We start from the raw sequence: 22,124 nt of genomic DNA, 5'->3' as shown, positions 1-22,124 counted from the left end.
GGACTAACATAACAGTGATTCGACCATAATTATAAGGCAAACCCTGTGGCGGTAAAATAATACTTCCTGGGGTTTCTAGGGGCATCCACAACTAAGCCACTCCACACTGGGTCACCCTCCAGTACCACATCCCTGGCCTGACTTGGCTACCTTACATGCTTGGAACAAAACTTTTCAGAAGTGCCATCTAGCTCTCTTTGCAACATCCTTTGTAACATCTAGCCTCAACTTGATGTTACACTGTCTGCTGCCCAGAGCAAGCTGTACCCCATTCATATCGGGTCAAAAGACCTCCTTACTGTGTGGTGTCAAAAACACATTTTATGTCTCAATCAATGTTTGGTGATATACTCCTGAAGAAAGCAGAGGCTCAGCAGTGGGCAGTAGATATGCCAGTGGAGAATCACTGTCTAGGAATTAAGTTTGAAAACTACTGATGTAGAGGATATAACCAAGGAAACAATCATGAGAAGGTTTTTGCTGCATTTGTTTACGGAAGAACATGCAGTTCCAAGTATTCAAATGAAACTTACATAAGCTGACAATGAGTAAAGGAGCCAAAGAAGGAAAATCGAGATAGATAGTCACAGTTCTCAGGAAAAGGGATCTGCTTTGGGTTTCCAGATAAACAGCTGACTATGGAGTAATGGCTTAGGGAATGCCAAGTTAAGCAAGTTATTATAAAAGCTAGCACCCACTGATCAAATCAGTCATCTTTCATCAGTACCATGTCTCCCAGCTCATATTTCATATGGGCTGTGGGTTATTATTTTCTCTACTCTTGCAATGAGGATCTGCTGTAGCTTATTGGAAAAAAAAATCTGTATCAAAACCAAAAATATTTCCAGATACCATAGATTATTTAAAAATAAAGGTTATAAACGGAGCTCATCTCATTGATTTTCTACTTTTGAGCTTCTCCTAATCTGAGAGAGGGCAGAACGGGTGTTAATTTCAGCTGACAGATAAGGACACTGAGGTATGGGCAGACTATGTGCCCTGCTAAAGGTCAGTGATGATCACTGGAGAGCCAGGTCTAAAGTCATAATGCTTCACAGTGGAAGAGGCCTCAATGAGCCGTCTACTCCACTCATGTCAATTTTACAGAGGAGCTAACTTTCATCTAGAGAGGTAGGAGGCGAGGAGATGAGACTGAGAGTGACTCTCTTGGTTTGGCACAAAGCAACTGCACTGGAGCCATTTGGTGAGAATGAGGTAGGAGATGAGGATAAGCCCTTTCCTCCTCCTAAATGTCTATAAAAGCTGAGCTACCCAAAACGGTAGCTATATATTAATAAGTTTAATTAAAATTAAATAAAACAAAATTTAACTCCCAAGTTATAGTAGTCATATTTCACATGCTCAAGAGACACAAGTGGCTGGTGGCTACAACACCAGACAAACTTAACCTGTCCTTCATTGCAGAACGTTTTGCACAGAGATACTGTTAAGTACACCGTTTATGACAAGGATATAGTTGCTGGAACAGGCAGCTGGAATCAGGAATCCTGGAGCTGCCACCAATTAGCTATGTGAACTTGGCAAATCTCTGGGCATCCATTTCTTCATCTGCAAAAAGAAGTTAGACTCCATAACGAGAATGGCCCCTTTCTGTTGTAATATCCCATAATTCTGTCCCCAAAGCTCCAGATGGCAAGCTCCCGACTCTAGCCACTCTCCTTTCCAAACTGGGCCCTTTGTCAAATTAGATCAAGAGAACATGCTCTTGGACTTTATTATTTCCCGTAGAAATGCAGTTACTGAATAAGAATAGCATCTTCTAATTATTTCAAGGGTCAACATAAGAAATAGCCACAAGAAAAATTTCTCTAAATATTTACCAGGAAGAACCACTTAAGATAGTGAAGAACCTATCCCCAAAGGCCCTCTCATAAGAACTTATACCTACATGATAAATCTGCTACAGTTTAGGACCAGAAAAAAAGTGTATTTCTCCAGAAGAATTGGTATGCTTCCTTTTAACCACAGAATGAAAATGACATTGCTCATTACGATTTTTAGGCATCAGTTAGGGCCTAAGCATGGGAGGCCCCTGTTCCAAGGAAACTGGAACAATTGTGTCTCCAGCACAGAATTTCTGTCTTCCTTGACCCCACTGAAAGTACATTTTCCACAGAGGCCACACTGAACACTTTTTAAAAGTAGAGTTAAAATGTTAACTTTTTAAATATTAAATAGTTCACTGATCTTCCCACTATACCATACTGTAGAATATAAACATGGAATACAATGAGACTAAAAAAAAAACATGAACCTCAAATCACTGAGCTAAACAGAATTAATTATACTGGAAGAATTTGCAGAAGGCTGAATTGTGGTAACTTTTGCATCTTTTCTTCCCCCATTATCTCTATCACCTTCTCCAATTAAATTAATTAAGTTCTAAGTAATTAAAATAATGGCAAGCATTTATTGAGTATCTAGTCTATTCAGTGTCAGGCACAGTTGTAAGCGCATATATATATATATATATAGTAATATATACACACACATACATGTAATTAAAACTTATGCCTCACAATAACCCCAGGAGGAAGATAAGGTAACTTGTTCAGCGTCACTAAGGTAGCAAGTGTCAGAGCTGGGATTTAAACCCTGCCAGTCAGGCTCCTGCTCCCTAATACAACATGAGCCCCCTTTTTAATATTGACAATGAATCTTTTCCCACCCTTAGAAGTAAAAATTTAAAATATCATTAGAAAACATTACAGAAACAAAGTAAACAACAACAAAAAAAAATTGTGCTTGCTTAGCAAACGGCTTTCAGATTTGTCTCTTAGCACTCCTTCTACCCTGCCAGCCCTAAGCTCTTCCTGTTTAGAAATTTTGGAGAATGCCAACCCTTTAATTCTGTCATTTTTCCACCGTTCACTCTGAACTTCTTCTGCATTGTTTTCTGGTGAAATAACTAAAAATCCCGTATTTAGTGTAACAGTCAACTAAAGGCATAATAACCATCAGCAAAACTGTTCCTACCTATGAGTTCCTTGTTTAACAAGGGTGGGTCACAACAATAAAAAGACAATCGAGCTGGGAACTGACAATTTCAGTCTTTGCAGCTGTTATGAGCCAGTTTAAAAATGAATTTACATAAGTGATTGCTGGGCTTTTATAAATATAGTACCTGCCAGGAAACAGTTCCACTTTCTCTTCCCTGGACTTTCTGTCCTCTTGTAGATTCTAATTCCGTTAAGCCTCGAGCTTTACAATGCTTTATATGCTTTCATGTTTTATATGCTTATCAGGACAATCTTCTGTGGACAATAAAAGGAAACAAGTCTCTTAAAGCTATTAGAAAATTAACAACTGAGTTATGTGTTTCTTTAGTCCTAGGAGTAGTGTAGTCAAACAGGCACAGGTTTCAATTCTGGCTTTGCAGCCTTGCACAAGTTACTGAAGCTCTCTGAGTTGTACTGCTTCTGTAAAACGAACTAATTATATTGCCCTAATGGAGTTGTAATGCCAGGTCAACAATAGACACACAACAAAGTTACTTCCCATAATCAAAGTTGTAAAAAGTTACTTTCAAAACCAAGCTGCACTTCTGAGATCCCATTTTTCATTTTTATCCAGTTTGTGGCCACAAAAGTTCCCAAAGGACTCCTTTCAGGTGCTTCTGGAAAGTGTTATCATACGAAAGACTTCTAGTTCTCAAGGGGGAATGGAGAAATATATGTGGATTGGAAATTCAATCCAAATAAAACCTCCCTAAAATTTTTTTTTTTTTTTTTTGGAGACGGAGTCTCGCTCTGTCGCCCAGGCTGGAGTGCAGTGGTCGGATCTCAGCTCACTGCAAGCTCCGCCTCCCAGGTTTACGCCATTCTCCTGCCTCAGCCTCCCAAGTAGCTGGGACTACAGGCGCCCAACACCTCGCCCAGCTAGTTTTTTGTATTTTTTTTTTTAATAGAGACGGGGTTTCACCGTGTTAGCCAGGATGGTCTCGATCTCCTGACCTTGTGATCTGCCCGTCTCGGCCTCCCAAAGTGCTGGGATTACAGGCTTGAACCACCGCGCCAGGCCAAAAAATTTTTAAATAGTATTTGTATCCAGGAAATCAAGGTCACAAATCATTTCTATGAATGAGAACTTTACGGGTTGCCTTCCCTCACAGTTTTTCCTTCACCTATATCCCTGATAAAAATAAGAAATGCTGCTGGATATAAAGCAAAATTAATGTTGACCACTAAAGCCATCTCTAGTCAAAATTCAATAGCCTACATACGCCTCTTGAAAAAACAATTTGCTCCCAGGCTCCATATGATGAAGCTGGCCATGAGTAACACTCATGTCCCAGAATCCTCAGATTTAGCTTTCTCAAGAAAACTTTCCATGAAACGCGACTTACTGGGGCAAGGACTTGCAGAGGCTCCTTGTGTACCTGTGGCCCTCATCCCTAGAGTGCTGTGCTATTACCCTGTGGGTTACTGTGTTGAAATGGAAACGGTGATGTTCTTCCTTCAGGGACATTCCTTTTGTTTTTACCTAGCAGCATACACCAATAATTTTTAAGTAGGAAGAGTTTTCTGTTTTCATTTTTTCCCTAATGGACACATTTAGACAGCCCAAAGGTAGGGCTCGGTATGTGTTGAGGAAGGGGAGCTCAGAGGGCTGGCATGAGGGAGGATTTGTGCCCAAAGGCTTCTCACAGACTCCATAACTGGATGAGGAAATGAGCCAGGATCCACAAGACTCCTCAGCAGCCAAATCCCGAGTTCTCCTCCTGTCAATCATCTGCACTGCAGAGACTTACAGTATACTCCAGCAGCAAGAAGGCTGCTCTCCCAGTACTCCTACCTTGACCACGCCCCAGAGTCACCTAGAAGCTTTATTAGACTGTACTCTCTGGGCCCCAGGCCAGGGCTGGGTGCGGCCGGGGCTCCGCGATTTTCAGTCACTCCTCAGCTGATCCTAACGTGCACATAAGTTTATAAACCACTGCCCTGGTCCCTTCTGCCTTCAGTTAGGCTGCGGAAGGTGCTAAAGCCTATTCTCTTGAAACTTTTTTTTCTTTTCTTCTAATGAAAGAAAAAGATAATGTATGAAATCATACATTTTGAGCTTTCCTCAAGAAAGTTTAGGTCAGAGTCCTTAGTGTGAATTTAGGGCACCCTTTCAAAGAGGGTGGAAGGGAAATGTATTGGAAGTTTATGAAGGAGAGAAAAGAAATTTAAGAAACAGATTCACTGCCCTTTGGATATGCATGCAAGGAGGACTTTCACTACTTTCCAACTCCTGCCTTCATCTGGGCTCCTGTTCCTCCTGGACGCGCTCACCTTCCAGTCTAGTTACAAATTCCTCACTCTTAGGACAGGGCCCTCTTCCTCCAGCTCAAGGCAGCTGGAGTCCTCTGCCCTCATCCCCACCCCAGGTTTCCAGGTGGGCCCTGCCACTTAGGGTGTGACTCCTAAATACCTGTGGGGCAGCAGTGAACCAGAGGGGTGGGGAAGGGTGTAGACGGGGCTCTCTCCAGGACTGACTCCTGCCTACTCAGCCGTCCTCTCAGGACAGGCAGGGCCCAGTGATAAGAGGTCCTGAGCCTGGCCAGCACCCGACAACTCCCAGCTCACTAGAGTTGGATTTAATGAGGCAGCACAAAAGCAGGAAAACAAGAGGTGTGGGGCTCTAACTCCACCTTTGCCCTCTGCTAGCCCATGACCTCGGGCAAGTAACAGAAGCTTTCTAGAAAGTGCCTCAGTGTCCCCATCTGTAAAGTGGAAATTAATGTTTGACTAGACTCCTCAGAAAGCTTTTTGAAAAGTGCAAAGTGCTTAAAGTTATTTTGATACAACTTCTCTAGACATTGAGTCTTCTATGCATGAGACACTGCCTATCACTGACAATATAAAGATGAAAAAAAAAGGCCACTGAATTCAAGGGATACGATACATTCCATGGGGGAAACAGAAATGTGGTAGATAAAGCTACATAATTCAATGTAATAATTAGTATGATGGCTGAATAGCATGCTACTGGGAAGCCAGACAACAGAAAATTTACATATGTCTACAGATGGTGGAGAGAAGAGGACAAGGTGACAGACAGCAGGTAAATATTGATGGTCAGGTACTCATCTGAGCACTTTATGTATACAATCTTGAGTGAGCCTCAAAACAACCTTGTGAGGTAGGTAGGTACTGCTTTCCCCATTTTACAGACAAGGAAAGCAATACCTACCTACCTTGCAAGTTCAGAGAGGCAGTCTCTCAAAGTCATATGGCTAGTGAATGGCAGAGTTGGGCTTTGGCTGTGGGCCCAAAACCTAGATCATAATCTTTCCACACACTGTCTCCACCCTGACTATGACCCCATTCCTGACCTCCCCAGTGCCCTGCCCTGGCCCAGGCATAGCCCAGCACACCCCTCCTCTGTGCTTCCATACTGCTGTATTCACAATGCCATATAACATGCCTATTATTCTGTCATTATTTGTTTTTGTGTCTGTCTTCCTCATTAGCTTACTGGTCCTCAGGGAAGAAAGGCAAGGCAGCAGGTGCCTAGTAAACAGTTGGTGTTTGGTGTTTAATAAATGTTAATAATGTTTTCTTTTGTTTCTTTTTTTTTTTTTTTGAGATGTCTCATTCTGCTGCCCAGGCTGGAGTGCAGTGGTGCAATCATGGCTCACTGCAGCCTCAAACTCCTGGGCCCAATCCTCCCACCTCAGCCTCCTGAGTAGCTAGGACTACAGGCACACGCCACTGCACCCAGCTAATGTTTTTTGTTTTTGTTTTTGTTTTCTGAGACAGAGTCTTGCACTCTCGCCCAGGCTGGAGTGCAGTGGCGCGATCTCGGCTCACTGCAAGCTCCACCTCCTGAGTTCATGGCATTCTCCTGCCTCAGCCTCCCAAGTAGCTGGGACTGTAGGCGCCCACCATCATGCCATGCTAATTTTTTGTATTTTTAGTAGAGACGGGGTTTCACCATGTTAGCCAGGATGGTCTCGATCTCCTGACCTTGTGATCCGCCCGCCTCGGCCTCCCAAAGTGCTGGGATTACAGGCGTGAGCCACTGTGCCCGGCTGCACCCAGCTAATTTTAAAAATTTTGTAGTGATAGGGTTTCACTGGGTTGCCCAGGCTAGTCTCAGACTCCTGGGCTAAAGCAATCCTCTCATCTCAGCCTCCCAAAGTGCTGGGATTACAGGTGTGAGCCACCGCACCTGGCCAATAAATGTTTTCTCAATGAATGAAGGAAAACATGAAATTATGCTAGTCTTCGAGAGACAGGAATTCACTAGGTGGTTTGAGGGAAAAACATTCTCAAAAGTAGAGGCAGAACCTTATTCATCCTTATGTCCCCAGAGTCTTGTACTTATTACAGGTACTTAATAAATATCTAACAAATTCTAGGCAGAGGAAACAGTGTAGGAAATCCAGAGAGACTTAAGGTTACACAGTGAGTTTGGATAACTTGGCCAATGTGAATCACATAGTGGGTATGTGGGGACACAGAAGTGCTTCTCAAACTATTCATGGGGAAAGACCAGGTTTTTTTTTTTTTTTTTTTACTTCCAATTCAATACGGACCAATTCTTTCATAAAATTCAGCAAAAGGAACTGCCAAAATGGGACAAAATGCAAGTCCAGTTCCGAATCAACAGATTCAACAGATGTAAAATGATGGTCAAACTGCTATAAAAATTACCAAACATGTACTTATCTAGCTGCAGACTGCTAACAAAGAGGTCTGTCTGCTGACCAAGCTTTTGGCACTGAGAAAGGTGGAGGTAGGGGCTATTGTGGAGAGTCACAAGAAAGAGGAGCTTGAATTGTTCTACAAAGGAAAGAGAGGCCGAGAATAACGTTTACTGAGGATTTCTGTGTGCCCAGCATGGTTATGAGTGCTTCACACCTATTAACTCATTTACATTTTATAACCTATCTGTGAGGTAAGTGCTATTATCACACTCGTTTTAGAGATGAGTAAACTGAGACACAGCCGTGAAAAACATTCCCAAGATTCCAGAGGTGGTAAGAAGCATCACGAGGCCTTGAACCTTGGCAGTGTGAACCTTCATTACTAGACTCCGATGCCTCCGGGGAACTCACAGACAATTTTCAGCCAGGAAGTGACCCACTGAAATTTATGTTTTAGAGAAATCATGCTGGTGGCAGTGTGCAGGGTAAAGGTCAGTTAGGAAGCCACAACAACAATCCAGGTGAGAGGCATGGGGGTAGGGAGGAGCAGACATATGGGCGCTTTAGGAGATGGACCCAGGCTTTGGTTGGGGGCAGGGTGTACGAGCTAGGGAGAGATGAAGAGGAGGGAGGTGTTCCTGATGACTCAAGGGTTCAGAGCTTAGCAACCTGGGTGGGTGGAAATGTCTTACGGAAAACAGGCCAGAAAGCAGGTTTTAAGGGGAAGATGATGAGATCAGTTTTCAGCAAATGTCTACCTGCATTTGAAGAGCCTGAGACAGACAATCTACAGTTGTGTCTTAGGAAAATTCTACAGACTGTGATCTTCGTTTACTGAATTCAGGTAGTCACTATTTTTACCCTAGTTCTGCCAAGCCACTTTCCTCCTCCTCTTTCCCCTTTGCACTGGTTACACTTAAAATAGTTTAAAAAGCAGCAGTTCCACAACCCTAAACTTGCCTCCCTTCAAAAATAACACAGTGTGTATGCAAAATGCCACACTCATTACAGCTTATTTCTGAACAAAAAGCAGATTTCCCTGCAAATTCTTAATTGCATTTTCATTAAATCCAGATTCTTTATAATGGCATATGTGACCTGTTCTCTGTCGACTTCTCCAAACTCATCTCCTACCACGTATTAGTTCATTCATTGTTCTTTACACTCCTACCACAGGAGCCTTCTTTTTGTGCTCAAATACTCAAAGCTTGTTCCCAGCTCAGTGCCTTTGCACTGGCTGCTCCCTCTACCTGGAACGCTCTTCTCCAGATTGAACCTGGTTGCCTCCTGCTCATTCAGCTCTCAGCTCAAATACCAGCAGAGAGATCCCAAGCGTGAGAAGGATTTGTCATAATGTTGCTAGCTCTGATATGGGCACAAGGGCAAGGGACCAGAGGGAGGTCTCTATGAGTTGATGGCTCCCAGCTGAGAGGCAGCAAAGAGCCGGAGGCCCTCATCCTATAATTGCAGGGAACTGGATTCCACCCACAACCTAAATGAGCCTAGAAATGAATTCTTCCTAAAGCCTCCCAAAAAGAGGCCAACACCTTCAATTTGGCCTTGTAAAACCCAGAGGAGAGAAACCAGCCAAGCCCACTATGTCTTTCAACGTACAGAACTGTGAGATAATTCATATTTGTTGTGTTAGGCTGCTAAATTTGTGGTAATTTGTTATAGTAGCCACAGAAAACTAACACTCTTACAGCTGATGTGCATTATAGTTTAATCAGCAGCATTTTTTTTTCTTAGTGGCACAAAGAATAATGGCACACAGAATACTGGCACATCTAATCAATGACATCTTAAATTTGTTGAAATATGGTGGTATTATCTCTGTTTTGCAAACGGGAAAACAGGATCTGAGAGGTCAGGTGATTTGCCCAGGAGACTGAAACTGCAAACTCAAGCTCTAAACCCGGGGTGTCCAATCTTTTGGCTTCCCTGGGCCACACTGGAAGGAGGAGAATTGTCTTGGGCCACACATAAAATACACTAACGATAGCTGATGAGCTGAAAAAAGAAATCGCAAAAAAAACTCATAATGTTTTAAGCAAGTTTATGAATTTGTATTGGGCCATATTCAAAGTCATCCTGGGTCACATGTGCCCCACATTTTGAGATTTTTTTGCAATGTGTTTGTAAGCTCATAAGCTATCGTTAGTATTAGTGTATTTTATGTGTGGCCCAAGACAATTCTCCTTTCACTGTGGCCCAAGGAAGTCAAAAGATTGAACATCCCTGGGCTAGGGTATCTTGTCAAAAGGCCAAGGAATGGCTGACATGACCTCCTTCAGGCTCATGTCTGATACAGGACCACAGAGACCCAATTAGCTCCAGAAGCAGTCAATTCCTTCCTTTCAGGCACCCAAAGGTGCTAGGTACCCTTCTAGGTACTAGACCAAGATCCTGCCCTTATGAAGCTGACACTATAGTGAGGTAGGTTAATATAACAATTGATTGAGATAAGTGCTGGAAGGAAAACAAAACATCCAGAGAAGTTCAAAGCAACCTTCACAAAAGTCAGAAAGTACATATTCAGGAGCTGAAAAGAAACAGAGCACTGGGCCTGGAAAATAAAATTTTTTCTTTGGGATTTTTCATGGGCCACTCATTGCTAGTGTGGGAACTCCCAGAGACAGAGTTTTTTGTTGTGAGTTTAAATTTTTTTTTTTTTTTTTGATGGAGATATAGGGTAACTTTATACTCAAATTCATAAGACTGCCTCTTGAAAATTTCCAAAAACAAAGCCACAGCCATCTTCCCATCAAATAACAACTTCCCTCTCTTTCAATGGCATTCAGTTTTTAAAAGATGAAAATTAATTTTATATTAAAATAGCATTCCAAGAGCTGACTGAAAGAGCACTTCAAAAAGAAAGATAATTCTGTGCAACTCCAATCCCACATCCTTTGTAGAATCTTGAGCTCTGGCTTGACTTCTTACATTGTGCTTTTACTTTCATCTTCTCTTTCACCCTGGAAATAGAGTAGACAAAGCTCTGACGGTGAAATTAAAGGGAGAACAGGAGCCCAATTCAGAGAGTAAACAACAACAACAACAAAATGTGGCATGTATAACCTTCTTTCAGGAGATACTTGTAAGTGGAAAATTCTAGGCTTCTTAAACGGAAGATTTTAGGTTTTGCAGGAAATATTATTGAAATGTATATATTCTCAACCTCTCTCTTTTGTTTTTGTTTGAGAGGGAGAAATTCCAGGCTAGTGGATCATCTTTATCATGTTTTTTGGAGAAGCCCCAGTTTAGTAATACCATTAGCTGAAAACTATTTTTAATTCAGACATTAGCAACTGGCATAAAACCCTACTTTCCACTTCTCTTGATTTTGCACTGACAATTTGGCAGCCCACTCTACCCTTAGGCCCAAAAGAGCCATCACATTCATAAGTCTGTATTTAGGAGATTCTGACAGAGATGTATACAAGAGGAAAGGTCAACAAATGCCCACAGGAGGATCAACATTCTGGAAAAGATGTAAGAACGGCCCCAAACCGCCATCTCACTCATAATCAAAAATATTTCAATGGCTCTAAATTACTGTTGTGCAGAAACCAGGTTAGCAAAAATAAGAGCTGACACTTTATGGCTGGTGGCCGTAAGGAATCAGGACATCCAATACATTCCTAATGGGAGGGCAAAATGGTTCAATCTTTCCGGAGGGGTACTACAGAGCACTGTGATTCAGCAGTCCCACTTCTGGGAATCAATCCTTAGGTACACCTTCACAAAGCAAAATGATTTATTACATCTTTATTCATCACGGCACTGTGTGTAATAGCAAAAGACTGGGAAACAGCCCAAAGGTCCAGCAGTAGGGATTGGTCAAGGGGACCATGGAACATCCGCATGATGGAAAACTTGTTATTCTATGTGTGTGTGAGAGAGATACTTGCAGAGACAGATGTCTAAAACATACTGCTAATTTTAAAAGGCAAGGTAAAGAGTATATATACCATCTTTAATGAGAGAAGGGGGAAGAATTAAAATACCATATATTCTTTTAGATTGTATTTACAAGTTGCTACTTGCAGAGAATATGGGAAAGGTGTGCATGGGGATAAGATGGGAGCAATATTTTTGAATTTCAAAACTTTTGATTTTTTGTGAATTTGCTATTTAAAGAAATCCTGGGGCTGGGCATGGTGGATCAGGCCTGTAATCCTACCACTTTGGGAGGCCGAGGCTGGCAGCCTCAGGAGTTGCTTGAGCCTAGGAGTTCGAGACCAGACTGGGCAACATGGTGAAACTCCATTTTTACAAAAAACACAAAAATTAGCCAGGCGTGGTGGCAGGCACCTATAGTCCGAGCTATTCAGGAGGCAGAGGTGGGAAGATCACCTGAGCCAGGGAAGTCGATGCTGCAGTGAGCCATCATTGTGCCACTGCACTCTAGCCAGGGTGACAGAGTGAGATCCTGTCTCAATGAAAAAGAAAAGAAATCTTGTAGGGAATTCTTACAGGAAATTGTCAAAAATGTTTACCTTTATATATTATAACGTTTCTTGAAGATCATATATTATATATTTTCAAAAATATAGAGGTTGCATAGGCAATTTTCCCAAAAGTGTGAAGAAAGCACAAGATTGGCATGGAAGAGATAAAGCTAAGGTAGAGTTCAGCAGCTCAGGAGGAGGAGTTGGAGAAACCTGGGTTTAGGCAGGTAGGTTCTCATGTGAAAGTCAGTCAGGGAAATCTCAGTCCAGAGTTCAGGAGGTGAGCACAGTGAGCGTGGAGAGGGTAATTTCTGCCCTGTGTTATATTACCCGCTAGATGTGGGTGGCTCTGAGCCCCCTGATATTTATTACAGCCAGAAGAAAGTCAGAGAACTGTAGGTGAATGGGAGGCAAAGACAGGAACACTAGGATTACCTCCCAGGCAGCCTGCCAGGAGCATTGATTTGCTCTTGGAAAAAGCATGCTGCTCATCAAATATTTATGTTAAAAAAGAGGGCAAGGCATGTGCTGGAATATTCTGCTTAATTTGACAGAGATATTCCTTGAAAACTTGAGACTCCTGGAATTTTGTGTAATCAAATCATACTATAAACACAACAAGTGAATTAGCTATTTAAAGAAATTCTGTAAGAAAGTCTTAGGAATTGTCATCTTCTGCTCTTTCTGCTTTGGGAATACGAGTATGTCTGAAGATGGCTGCATTTAACCAGGTTAAATGTGAAAGGCATTCACGTTACTGCATCTTTTGGTTTTTTTCACAAGGTGTATTGTCTCCAGAAAACAGCAGATGGCCTAGGTATGAAGTACGAAGTACGAACCAGCACCTTGATCCTCAGGACCACTATCTTAGCGGTTAGATTCACTAAACATGGCTGATCCTACAGGCTGTGCAAATGCCTCCCAGAAGAGAAGCCAGGAGGAGGAAGCTGATTCTGACTATAGGCTTGTCTAAAGGATCAACTTAAAAAGCATGCAAGTAGTACCAGCAAACCCTCTGAGTTTATGATACCTTTGGCAACAAGGCTCCACACCTCTTAGCCTAAACTAGAAGCCTTTTTCCAGAAGCAGCAGCTACTCACAGGTAAGTTCCAAAGGCTCCTGCAACCAGTTACTTGCATCCTGTCCCCAAGGAAAAAGGCCTATGGCTGATCAATAAATAACACGAATCCCTCTCCACATTCCCAAGAGTTACTGCTACTCCATTCCCTGCACCAGGCCAACAACACAATGGGTGCTGGTGACCCTGGCAAGTGACCCTCAGAAATAATGAACTAAAGAGAAAGAAATTCATCATAGGCAACGTGTACCACTGAATGTTTGTTTCCTAGCATATATAATCAATAATACTTTTTTACATGTACCTTGCTGACACACACCCCAGAAAACATGGTTTTATTCCTTCATTCCACTGGCATTCATGAAGTTTATACGTTTCCCAATAAAGCCCAACATGATAAACCAAATGGTTAAGTGACAGACTCTGCCAGCTGATGGCATCTAGGGGACTACTGTGGCTATAGGGGCTTTGAGAAGCAGAACTGCTGGTAGCCATATTGTGCCTTTGTGTGTGTTAAAAAGGTAATCCCTCCAAGTACACCTAGACTTTTGCAGGCTTGACAGCATCAGAAAGAAGTTCCCTTTTGTCCTAGCAGAGGCAATCCTACTCGAGGATGCATGTGGTTTTTGCTTGTTTAGCAGATGTGAACCTCCCATTTGCCTCCTTGCCCAGGCACTCTTGTGCAGTGAACAACCTGTACAACAGTTCAAGGCATCCCTGTCAAGAAGTCATAATCCATTCCTTCTGCTTCTTGGCCAGACATCCAACCCTCTCATGACAACTTATCTGCACAGCCAATCATGACCTTATATACCCACATGAAGCCCCATGGTCTAATGTGCAGGCCATGGTCTAATAATTCAGGTTTCATTAGTCTAGGTACAACTCAGGCATCCAGTCTAAAGGTTACACCTTTCTAATTTGCCTGAGATTCTGGTTAAACTTGGTATGATGATGTTATCTCAATAACGTCTTCAATAAGCCTCAATAAAGTCCAGGAGGCTTTTAGATTTTGATTCCTCTTTCTATCCTTAGCTTTAGCTTATGGTGGGATTTAATGGATTTCAGTTTGAGTTTTCACTTGAGAAAAAACCTCATGTTTTTCCTCTGCAATAATTTATCCCCCCCGCCCAAAACCCCACAAAATTTGACATAACTGCAAGCTTGGGGTCTGAGTCAAAGGGTCCCAGTGGGGAGTTAAGGGTTTAGTGTCCAGTGGTCAAGGACGTCTTGGCTAGTGCCATCTGCAGCTAAATAAAAGCCTGATTATTTCACATCAGTGAAGTTAAGATGGGCTCATGTGAGTCTGCACACAGCCATTCTGAAGGAAGACAATTCTCTACACACAAGTACAGAGATGACAACTGATTCAGACTTCACTCCAGTGAGCATGTGTGATCACCCAAAATCAAGTTCAACCAGAGCTTATACTTCTCTCTTCTGTCAACCAAAGGGGATCCTATGTGTCAATCACATGACCTTGCCTGCAAGGGGAGTGGTGGCCTACTGTGTCAGAAAGCACACAGAATACAAAGCCTTCTGACTCTCTGGGCCCAATGTCAGCCAGTTATTATACAATCAATGAAACTGAAAATTACAGTAGATTTTAGCAACCAATCTCTTAGAACTTTTAGCTACTAACCCTCTGGCAGAACTGAAAGTATTAAGTTAACAGTCTCCAACACTCCAGTGTTTTTTTTTTTTTTTTTTTTTTTTTTGAGATGGAGTCTTGCTCTGTCGCCCAGGCTGGAGTGCAGTGGCGCGATCTCAGCTCACTGCAAGCTCCACCTCCCAGGTTCACGCCATTTCCTGCCTCAGCTTCCAGAGCAGCTGGGACTACAGGCCTCTGCCACCATGCCCAGCTAATTTTTTGTATTTTTAGTAGAGACGGGTTTCATCATGTTAGCCAGGATGGTCTTGATCTCCTGACCTCGTGATCTGCCCGCCTCAGCCTCCCAAAGTGCTGGGATTACAGGTGTGAGCCACCACGCCCGGCCAACACTCCAGTTTTTAGTATACAGTAATTCTCTGAAAAGCAGACTCATTAAAAGAAGACAAAAACCTTCCTTGTGACAGGATGGCAACCAGACACTTCACAACCAAGCACTTTTACGATACCCAATAAAGCCTGACATGATAAACCANGCTGGAGTGCAGTGGCGCGATCTCAGCTCACTGCAAGCTCCACCTCCCAGGTTCACGCCATTCTCCTGCCTCAGCTTCCAGAGCAGCTGGGACTACAGGCCTCTGCCACCATGCCCAGCTAATTTTTTGTATTTTAGTAGAGACGGGTTTCATCATGTTAGCCAGGATGGTCTTGATCTCCTGACCTCGTGATCTGCCCGCCTCAGCCTCCCAAAGTGCTGGGATTACAGGTGTGAGCCACCACGCCCGGCCAACACTCCAGTTTTAGTATACAGTAATTCTCTGAAAAGCAGACTCATTAAAAGAAGACAAAAACCTTCCTTGTGACAGGATGGCAACCAGACACTTCACAACCAAGCACTTTTACGATACCCAATAAAGCCTGACATGATAAACCAAACATTTCAGTGACACCAGAAATGATTTTCAAGAGAGACTCTCCAATAAACGGAATAATCTAGCTAGAAGTTATCTTAAGTCAAATCACCTCCACCATCTGCCCTGCCTACCTGTTAACTACTTTCCTGTTGTTCCTAAGGGAGGAAAGTGGGGAGATCAGGATCTGTGGGTATCTGCTGGTTCTAGAACAGGACTTAGCAGGTCCGTTCCTTCATCTGTATTATCCAGGATCCCTTTGAGAGTCCAGGGATGAAAGAGGTAGACTTCACAGGGTCACCAAGGACTGGGCCTTTGTGTTCTCTTCAGGCCTGCTGGGTCTCAGCAGCCATTTGGAAGTGTTAACCGCCATGGCTAAAGAGTGGCAAGTCTGATGGAGAGGCACTGATGATTCTCCTCAGGTAGGTCACCTAAAAGGAGTCTCCTCCTCATGTTTCTCTTGATTTGACTTATAGTTTTTAAGCAAAACTGACTCCATAACGCCCTCGTCACTCTCACCTCTGGCTGGATGCACCTCCATCTCTGCGCAGAGGGCATGAGATGTGGAGTTAAGATGCTTCTGGGTCAAATTCTGTTCTTGCAACTTGAACAAGATTCAGACCTTTAGGGAACCTCAGCTTCCTCCTCTGGGCTGTTGTGAGAACTGAGCAAGACTGTATATGGGAAGGGTTTAGAAAGGGCCCAGTATATAGAATACATACAATTGTGCTGTAATTAGTTTTTATCTATCCAACCTTCCTGTTAAACTAAGTGCACCAATATCTGCCTCATTACTGTCTTCCCGGTGTCTGATACACTGAAGGTGCTGTAAAAACGCAGCTCATCAATGCAGGCCTGGATCTGGGAAGTCACAACTTCCATAAAGTCAAGGTTGGTGGACTAGGTCTATATGCAGATCCTAAAAACTCACTGGTAGACTTTTCAAATATTCCTCGTGAAGATCAACCTATAAGCTTCTGGGCCTTCTCTTTTACTGTTAAACAATTCTCACTGCAAAGGTTTTGACATTTAACCGAAGGACATTCAACTGCCATAAAGTTGGTGCTTTTTCCAAAACAACAACAAAATCCTGCTATTTGTAGTTAACAAGCCAGATTTGTTTTTTAGTAACTATTACACAATTTTTTTTTTTAGTATTTGTAGTTAATAAACCACATTTGGTTAGTAACTATTACACAAATGAATTATTTTTTAGTATATATATAGGCGCATTGTGGAAAATAGGGGAAAAGCAGGTTAGGGGTGGGGAGAGCACCATAATCCCATCACCAATTTGTCTGTATTTTCTTCTAGCCTTTTTTTATGGTTTAAAAATAATTTTTAGGCTAGCTGTAATTGTAATAACACAACATAACTGTGCACATTGCTTTTCCCCATTTTAAACTGTAACAGAATTCATGCATTACTGATTTTTAAAAGTCTAATGAAAAAGAAAATGGAATTGAGATTTGGAAGAATTAACTTGTTTAACAAATTACAAACCATTTCACATTTAAAAGACACAATGATGATTGCCTAACTCTCTTACTTTGTAAGTACTATTTGGCAGGACTATTTAAATTACTGAGCTTTTTTTAGATTTGGGGGAAATACTAAAATTTTGTATAGCTGTTTTCCTGTTACAAAAATAATGCATGCTCATTATACAACGTTTAGAGAAAATTTCAATAATTTGATGTTAACATTTATTGAATGTGGACTATGCACCAGGCACTAATCCAAACGCTATATACATAGATTAACTCATTTATTCCTTATAATACTTATGGAAGCATAGATTAAGTAACTTGCTCACTGTCTACTCACCTAGAAGTATCAAATCATTATGCTATGTTCTAGGAGTGAAAAGAGTCAATAATTTACTCAATCAAATGCTTCAATTGTTTCAGAGCATAATGTCATAGGCAAGAAACAATTAATAACAACACTGTACCCTTTATAGTTATTTAAAATTATTATAAACCACATCTCTGTGTCCCAGTGGAGCAATTAGTAAAACAAGAAATCATCTGTGGCATGAGCTAAGCTCCTGGTTCAGCCCAATTCTGTGCAACTGACGTGCATTAAGACAAAAACAAGAAGATTTAAAAGGTTTGTTTTAAAGATGGAGGCTTTTTTTTTTTTTTTGAGACAGAGTTTTGCTCTTGTTGCCCAGGCTGGAGTGCAATGGCCGATCTTGGTTCACCACAACCTCTGCCGCCCAGGTTCAAGTGATTCTCCTGCCTCAGCCTCCCAAGTAGCTGGGACTACAGGCATGCACCACCACACCCAGTTTATTTTGTATTTTTAGTTGGGGGGGGCGTTCTCCACGTTTCCATGTTGGTCAGGCTGGTCTCAAACTCCCAACCTCAGGCGATCTGCCCACCTCAGATTCCCAAAGTGTTGGGATTATAGGCGTGAGCCACCGCGCCTGGCAAGATGAAGACATTTTAAAAATCTTTCAGATTTTAGGAAATGAGTCAATAATGTGATGAGTAGAGTCCCTGAATTAACTGAACGCCCAATCTCACGAAAGTTTACAAATAAAACAACCACTCACAATCAGCCTAACACTTCTCATGGCTTATCTGTTGGCCTTGGACATCAGTACATGCAAAAGTAAATAACCGGATACCCTTGGGTCACATTTTTTCATACTTTAATTAAGAATTATACTTGGTTAAAGATGAATACTTCAGTTCCTGGCTTACTTTCCTACCTAGGGCTAATAAACACAACTATTTGAAATATAAATTCTCTTTAAATGTAAAGGATAATGCAATGTTTCTGACTGTCAAAATTACTATGCAACTGTAACTTTGGCACTAAAAGCATATTAAAACTATTAATCCTTTAATCATAATTATTCATATTGCTGTAGTAGAAAACATCACACACACACACACACACACACACACACACACACCAGTTACTTTCTGTGGAATTTGAAATTGCTCTATCTAGCATTTCCGGAAGGTTCAAGCTACCACCTTGCAATTTATCCAGTAGCCTGCTGCTTGAACAAGCTAGATTAATATCTAATAATTTTGACCATGTACTGTGTGTTAAGTCCAGTTTAAGTGTTTTCCAAAGACTGTTTCACATACTTTAAAGCCCTACAGATAGAGACATTATCCCCATCTTATAAATCAGACTGAAAAGGTCAAATAGCTAATATTTTCATCTAAGTCTGTCTGATTTCAAAGCCAACACCCCAAATCACTGTTAAACAAGCTTCTCTTCCAAGTTACGGCTCAGAAAAATTTACTTGACTTTCACAACTTGCCCTCCTAGGTTAAGCTTAAGCTAACATAAAACTCCAAATCAAAGCAAAACACAATAAATCACTTAATTCTAAATCTGATTTTTTTTCCTGCTAGACAGAAGTTTTCAACAATTAAAAAAAAAACTAATTTGATACTGGCTAACCACTTCCTCCAGTGTTCTGACCATGAAGCCCTTTGCTCTCACACTTCAATAAACCACCGATATTCTCTAACAAATGACAACACAGATCCACAAATCTAATTGTTAGAGAGCTTTCAAGTAAGATTGGAGCTTTCTGGACAGGAAATTTTTACAATACTATTTTTTTCAGGCTCTTGTGAAACACAGATTCACATTTTCATATATTTCTACACAAATCTAAGTGCTGTGTGCCCTGTTGGGTATTCGATATCTAGTAAATTACGTGAGTTAAATACAGCAAAAATAGGACTACATTATTTATAAGGTCTAACGACGCAGTAGACTTTTCAGCATTTTTTGGACTTAAACCAGGGCTTTACGGCGCTGGTTAACTATTAGAGAAGGCAAAGGGACCGAACATTTTATCTGAAAGTCCTTTTATCACTTAAGACTCTAAAATGTTTGATTACTTTAAAAATTGTGTGTGTGAATCATGTTAGTTTACTAGAAAAGGGGCTTGCTAGTACATATAATTGGGTTAAAAAAACAAAAACAAAACAAAACAGCTCCTTACTTGAATGTGATTGTTTTGGCAATAGTAAAATTCAATCCCGTCGTTCTAGCGCTGCCTGCCTTCCTGGTTCTCCTAGGTGAGGGCCGCCATCCTGCGATAATTTACTTCGAGAGCTGAGAAGCGCTGGCAAGGGTGCAGTCTGGTGACTAGCACTTTTAAAAACAAAGCCAAACTCCGCTTTTAAAATAGAGAAGGCACAGACGCAGACCCTGCCTCTGACGACATCCAAAAGATTCATTATAGACAGCCTATTCAGGCGAAGCTACAACCGCCCCAGGAAATATAAACTATGTCGGCAAAGACAGCAGGGGGGAGAGGAAGTAACTGATGGGAAGGAAGCTAATCATGTGAAGTTTGTTCAACTCCACACGGTCTAATAAATTCCCGTTTGTTTCCGCTGGGAGCAGCCATTAAACGCGCCCTGACACGTGGGCGCAGGAACCTCCCTTCTACCTCGGGTGTTCAGAGATTTCCTTCTCTACCCACTTGTTTGTATACAACCACGCCCGGCAGGATGACCACCAGATGACTGGCCGCGGCAGTGCCTCCACTCAGCCCCAGCTGGGCAAAGTTTCACTCCACCGCGGCGACGTGAACAAGAATCACGGCTTCCTTACCGTGAGTTATGAATGATTTAAGCCAAGTTTACAGGATACACAAAGCGAGGGAGGAGTGAGTGACGGGAGGCGCTGACAGGGTTTTAAAGTTAGTTTTTATTGATACGCCCTAATTACAATGAAAAACAGAAGTCACCCTGACCCACGGGATAACTGTCAGGGCAATAATTTTTTTTAGAAAAAATCACGCAAGACTGAGCCTCAACCTTCCCCTTATCACCTGCAAATACAGTCTGCAGAAGGGCAGCCTAGGGACCCCACTTGGGGGTCCCTCGCAGGGTGCGTCATATGGGCTCTCCGCTCTGCGACCCGCTATTTCCCTGCTAGACCCCCAGCGCCCAGCGGATTCCAAGGCTGCGCTCCTGCCGGCTGGTCCCGGGAGGTAGAAAGTAGGCAGAGGGGCGTGGCGTCCCTGTCGCCCCCAGATTCCAGCCCTCCTCCAACGCCTGGCACCACCACAAGCCAGGGCTGGGAACTCTGGGGGCCTCCCAATCGGGCGCGGGGCGCACGGCCAGAGGCTGGCGAGGAGGCAAGCGAGCTCGCGGGGAGACCTTTCCTTCCACCCCTAGCCTAGCCCCAGCCCCAGCCGTGGGGGCACCGGCTTCCCGCGACCTCGGGTTGCCGCCCGTCGAGGGCGAGCGCGCGGTTTCTGCCTCTGGGTCTGGGTGTCCCTTGCCCCCTTCCTCCCCCTCCCCCCGGTCTCCGGCGCCCAGCGCCCCAACCAGTCCCCGCCCTCCAGGACACTCTTCCCTCCTTCCTTCCTTCCTCCGCTCCCTCCCTCCATCTCGCTTCCCAGCACCCGGGACTCGGAGGCGGCCCCCGAACTCGCTGGCCGACGCCCCGCGCCGCGCCCGGACCCCGCGGGACCCGACTCACCACCCGCGCCCGCCGCTTGGTACTCACCCGCCTGCTGGTGCGCTGCCCCGCCGTCGCCGCCGGGACTCGGTCTCTAAGGGCTCCTGGAGACGGCTCCGACCTCTCCTACTCCTCCTCCTCCTGCTCCTCCGGGCGCCGGCTCCGCCTCGCTGAGGTGGGCGGGGCGGCGGCGGCCCCAGGCTCCTTCCTCCGCGGCGGGCCCTGCCTCCCGCCCAGACACCGTGGCTGTGTTGCCCCGGGCCGCGGAACCCGCGTTGTGGCCCCGCTGGAGGAGGGGAGAGGTCTGGCCTAGGGAAGCTCGGTGGACGTCTGGCCGTCTTTGGCCATCCCCTTTCCCCTAATTCTCATGGAGGACCTGAAGTTCTAGGAGCTGAGGGCTCCCACTCTACGACCCGCTCCTCCGTGGGGCCGCCCTGACTCCTCGCAAGTTTCCTTCGCGTGCGAACACCTCGCCAGCCCCTGTGCCAGCGGTCCCCAGGGCTGTGAGGATGAGCGCTGCCAAACCCCTACACAAAAGTTTGGCTCTGCCCCAGAAACTATGGAGGAAAACACTCACAGTAACATTTAAAGGGCCCTGGGGCCACGGAGAGACGTTTCACAGAAAGTGGATGTATAACTGCGGATTATTGAATTTGTAGTACATCCACCCACCATGAGCTTCCGGTCCATCTACCCCAACCCCCTGAAATTTGTTTCCGAATGTCTAGTACCTGGCAGAGTTCTGCCCAATGAATTAATCGGATTTGGTTGGTCTTTTCTGGAATGGTTCAAGGTCGGGTAAATGGAGGAGCCATTTCTGCTTCCACAGATTTCGTACTATTCCTTCGGCCATTCGACAAACATTACCCAGCACCCGCTATGTACCAAGCGCGATGCTAAAGGTGATGGGAGAGGTACAAAGATGAATCAGACATGGGGCTTGCCTTCTTGGAGTTCAGAAAGAGTA

General features: G+C 43.6%; 1 protein-coding gene across 2 annotated transcripts in view; it reads right to left on the bottom strand.

Moving 5' to 3' along the window:
• GNG12 (G protein subunit gamma 12) overlaps positions 1 to 21,673 on the bottom strand; it is a 131,246-nt gene extending 109,573 nt beyond the window's left edge. Inside the window, exon 1 of one of the 2 annotated variants that reach the window (XM_017877146.1) lies at positions 21,206 to 21,673. The gene's annotated coding sequence lies outside the window, so the exon portion shown is untranslated. Of the gene's footprint in view, positions 1 to 19,685; positions 20,018 to 21,205 lie in introns of those variants that run through there. The other variant, XM_017877147.1, reaches the window with a different exon arrangement.
• Positions 21,674 to 22,124: the final 451 nt, after the last annotated feature.

Source organism: Rhinopithecus bieti, unplaced genomic scaffold, assembly GCF_001698545.2.
Source record: "Rhinopithecus bieti isolate Rb0 unplaced genomic scaffold, ASM169854v2 scaffold_6380, whole genome shotgun sequence".
In the NCBI taxonomy this organism is placed as follows: Eukaryota; Metazoa; Chordata; class Mammalia; order Primates; family Cercopithecidae; genus Rhinopithecus; species Rhinopithecus bieti.
The sequence above is the reverse complement of the archived record's forward strand: the minus strand, read 5'-3'. Positions and strand labels throughout refer to the sequence as shown.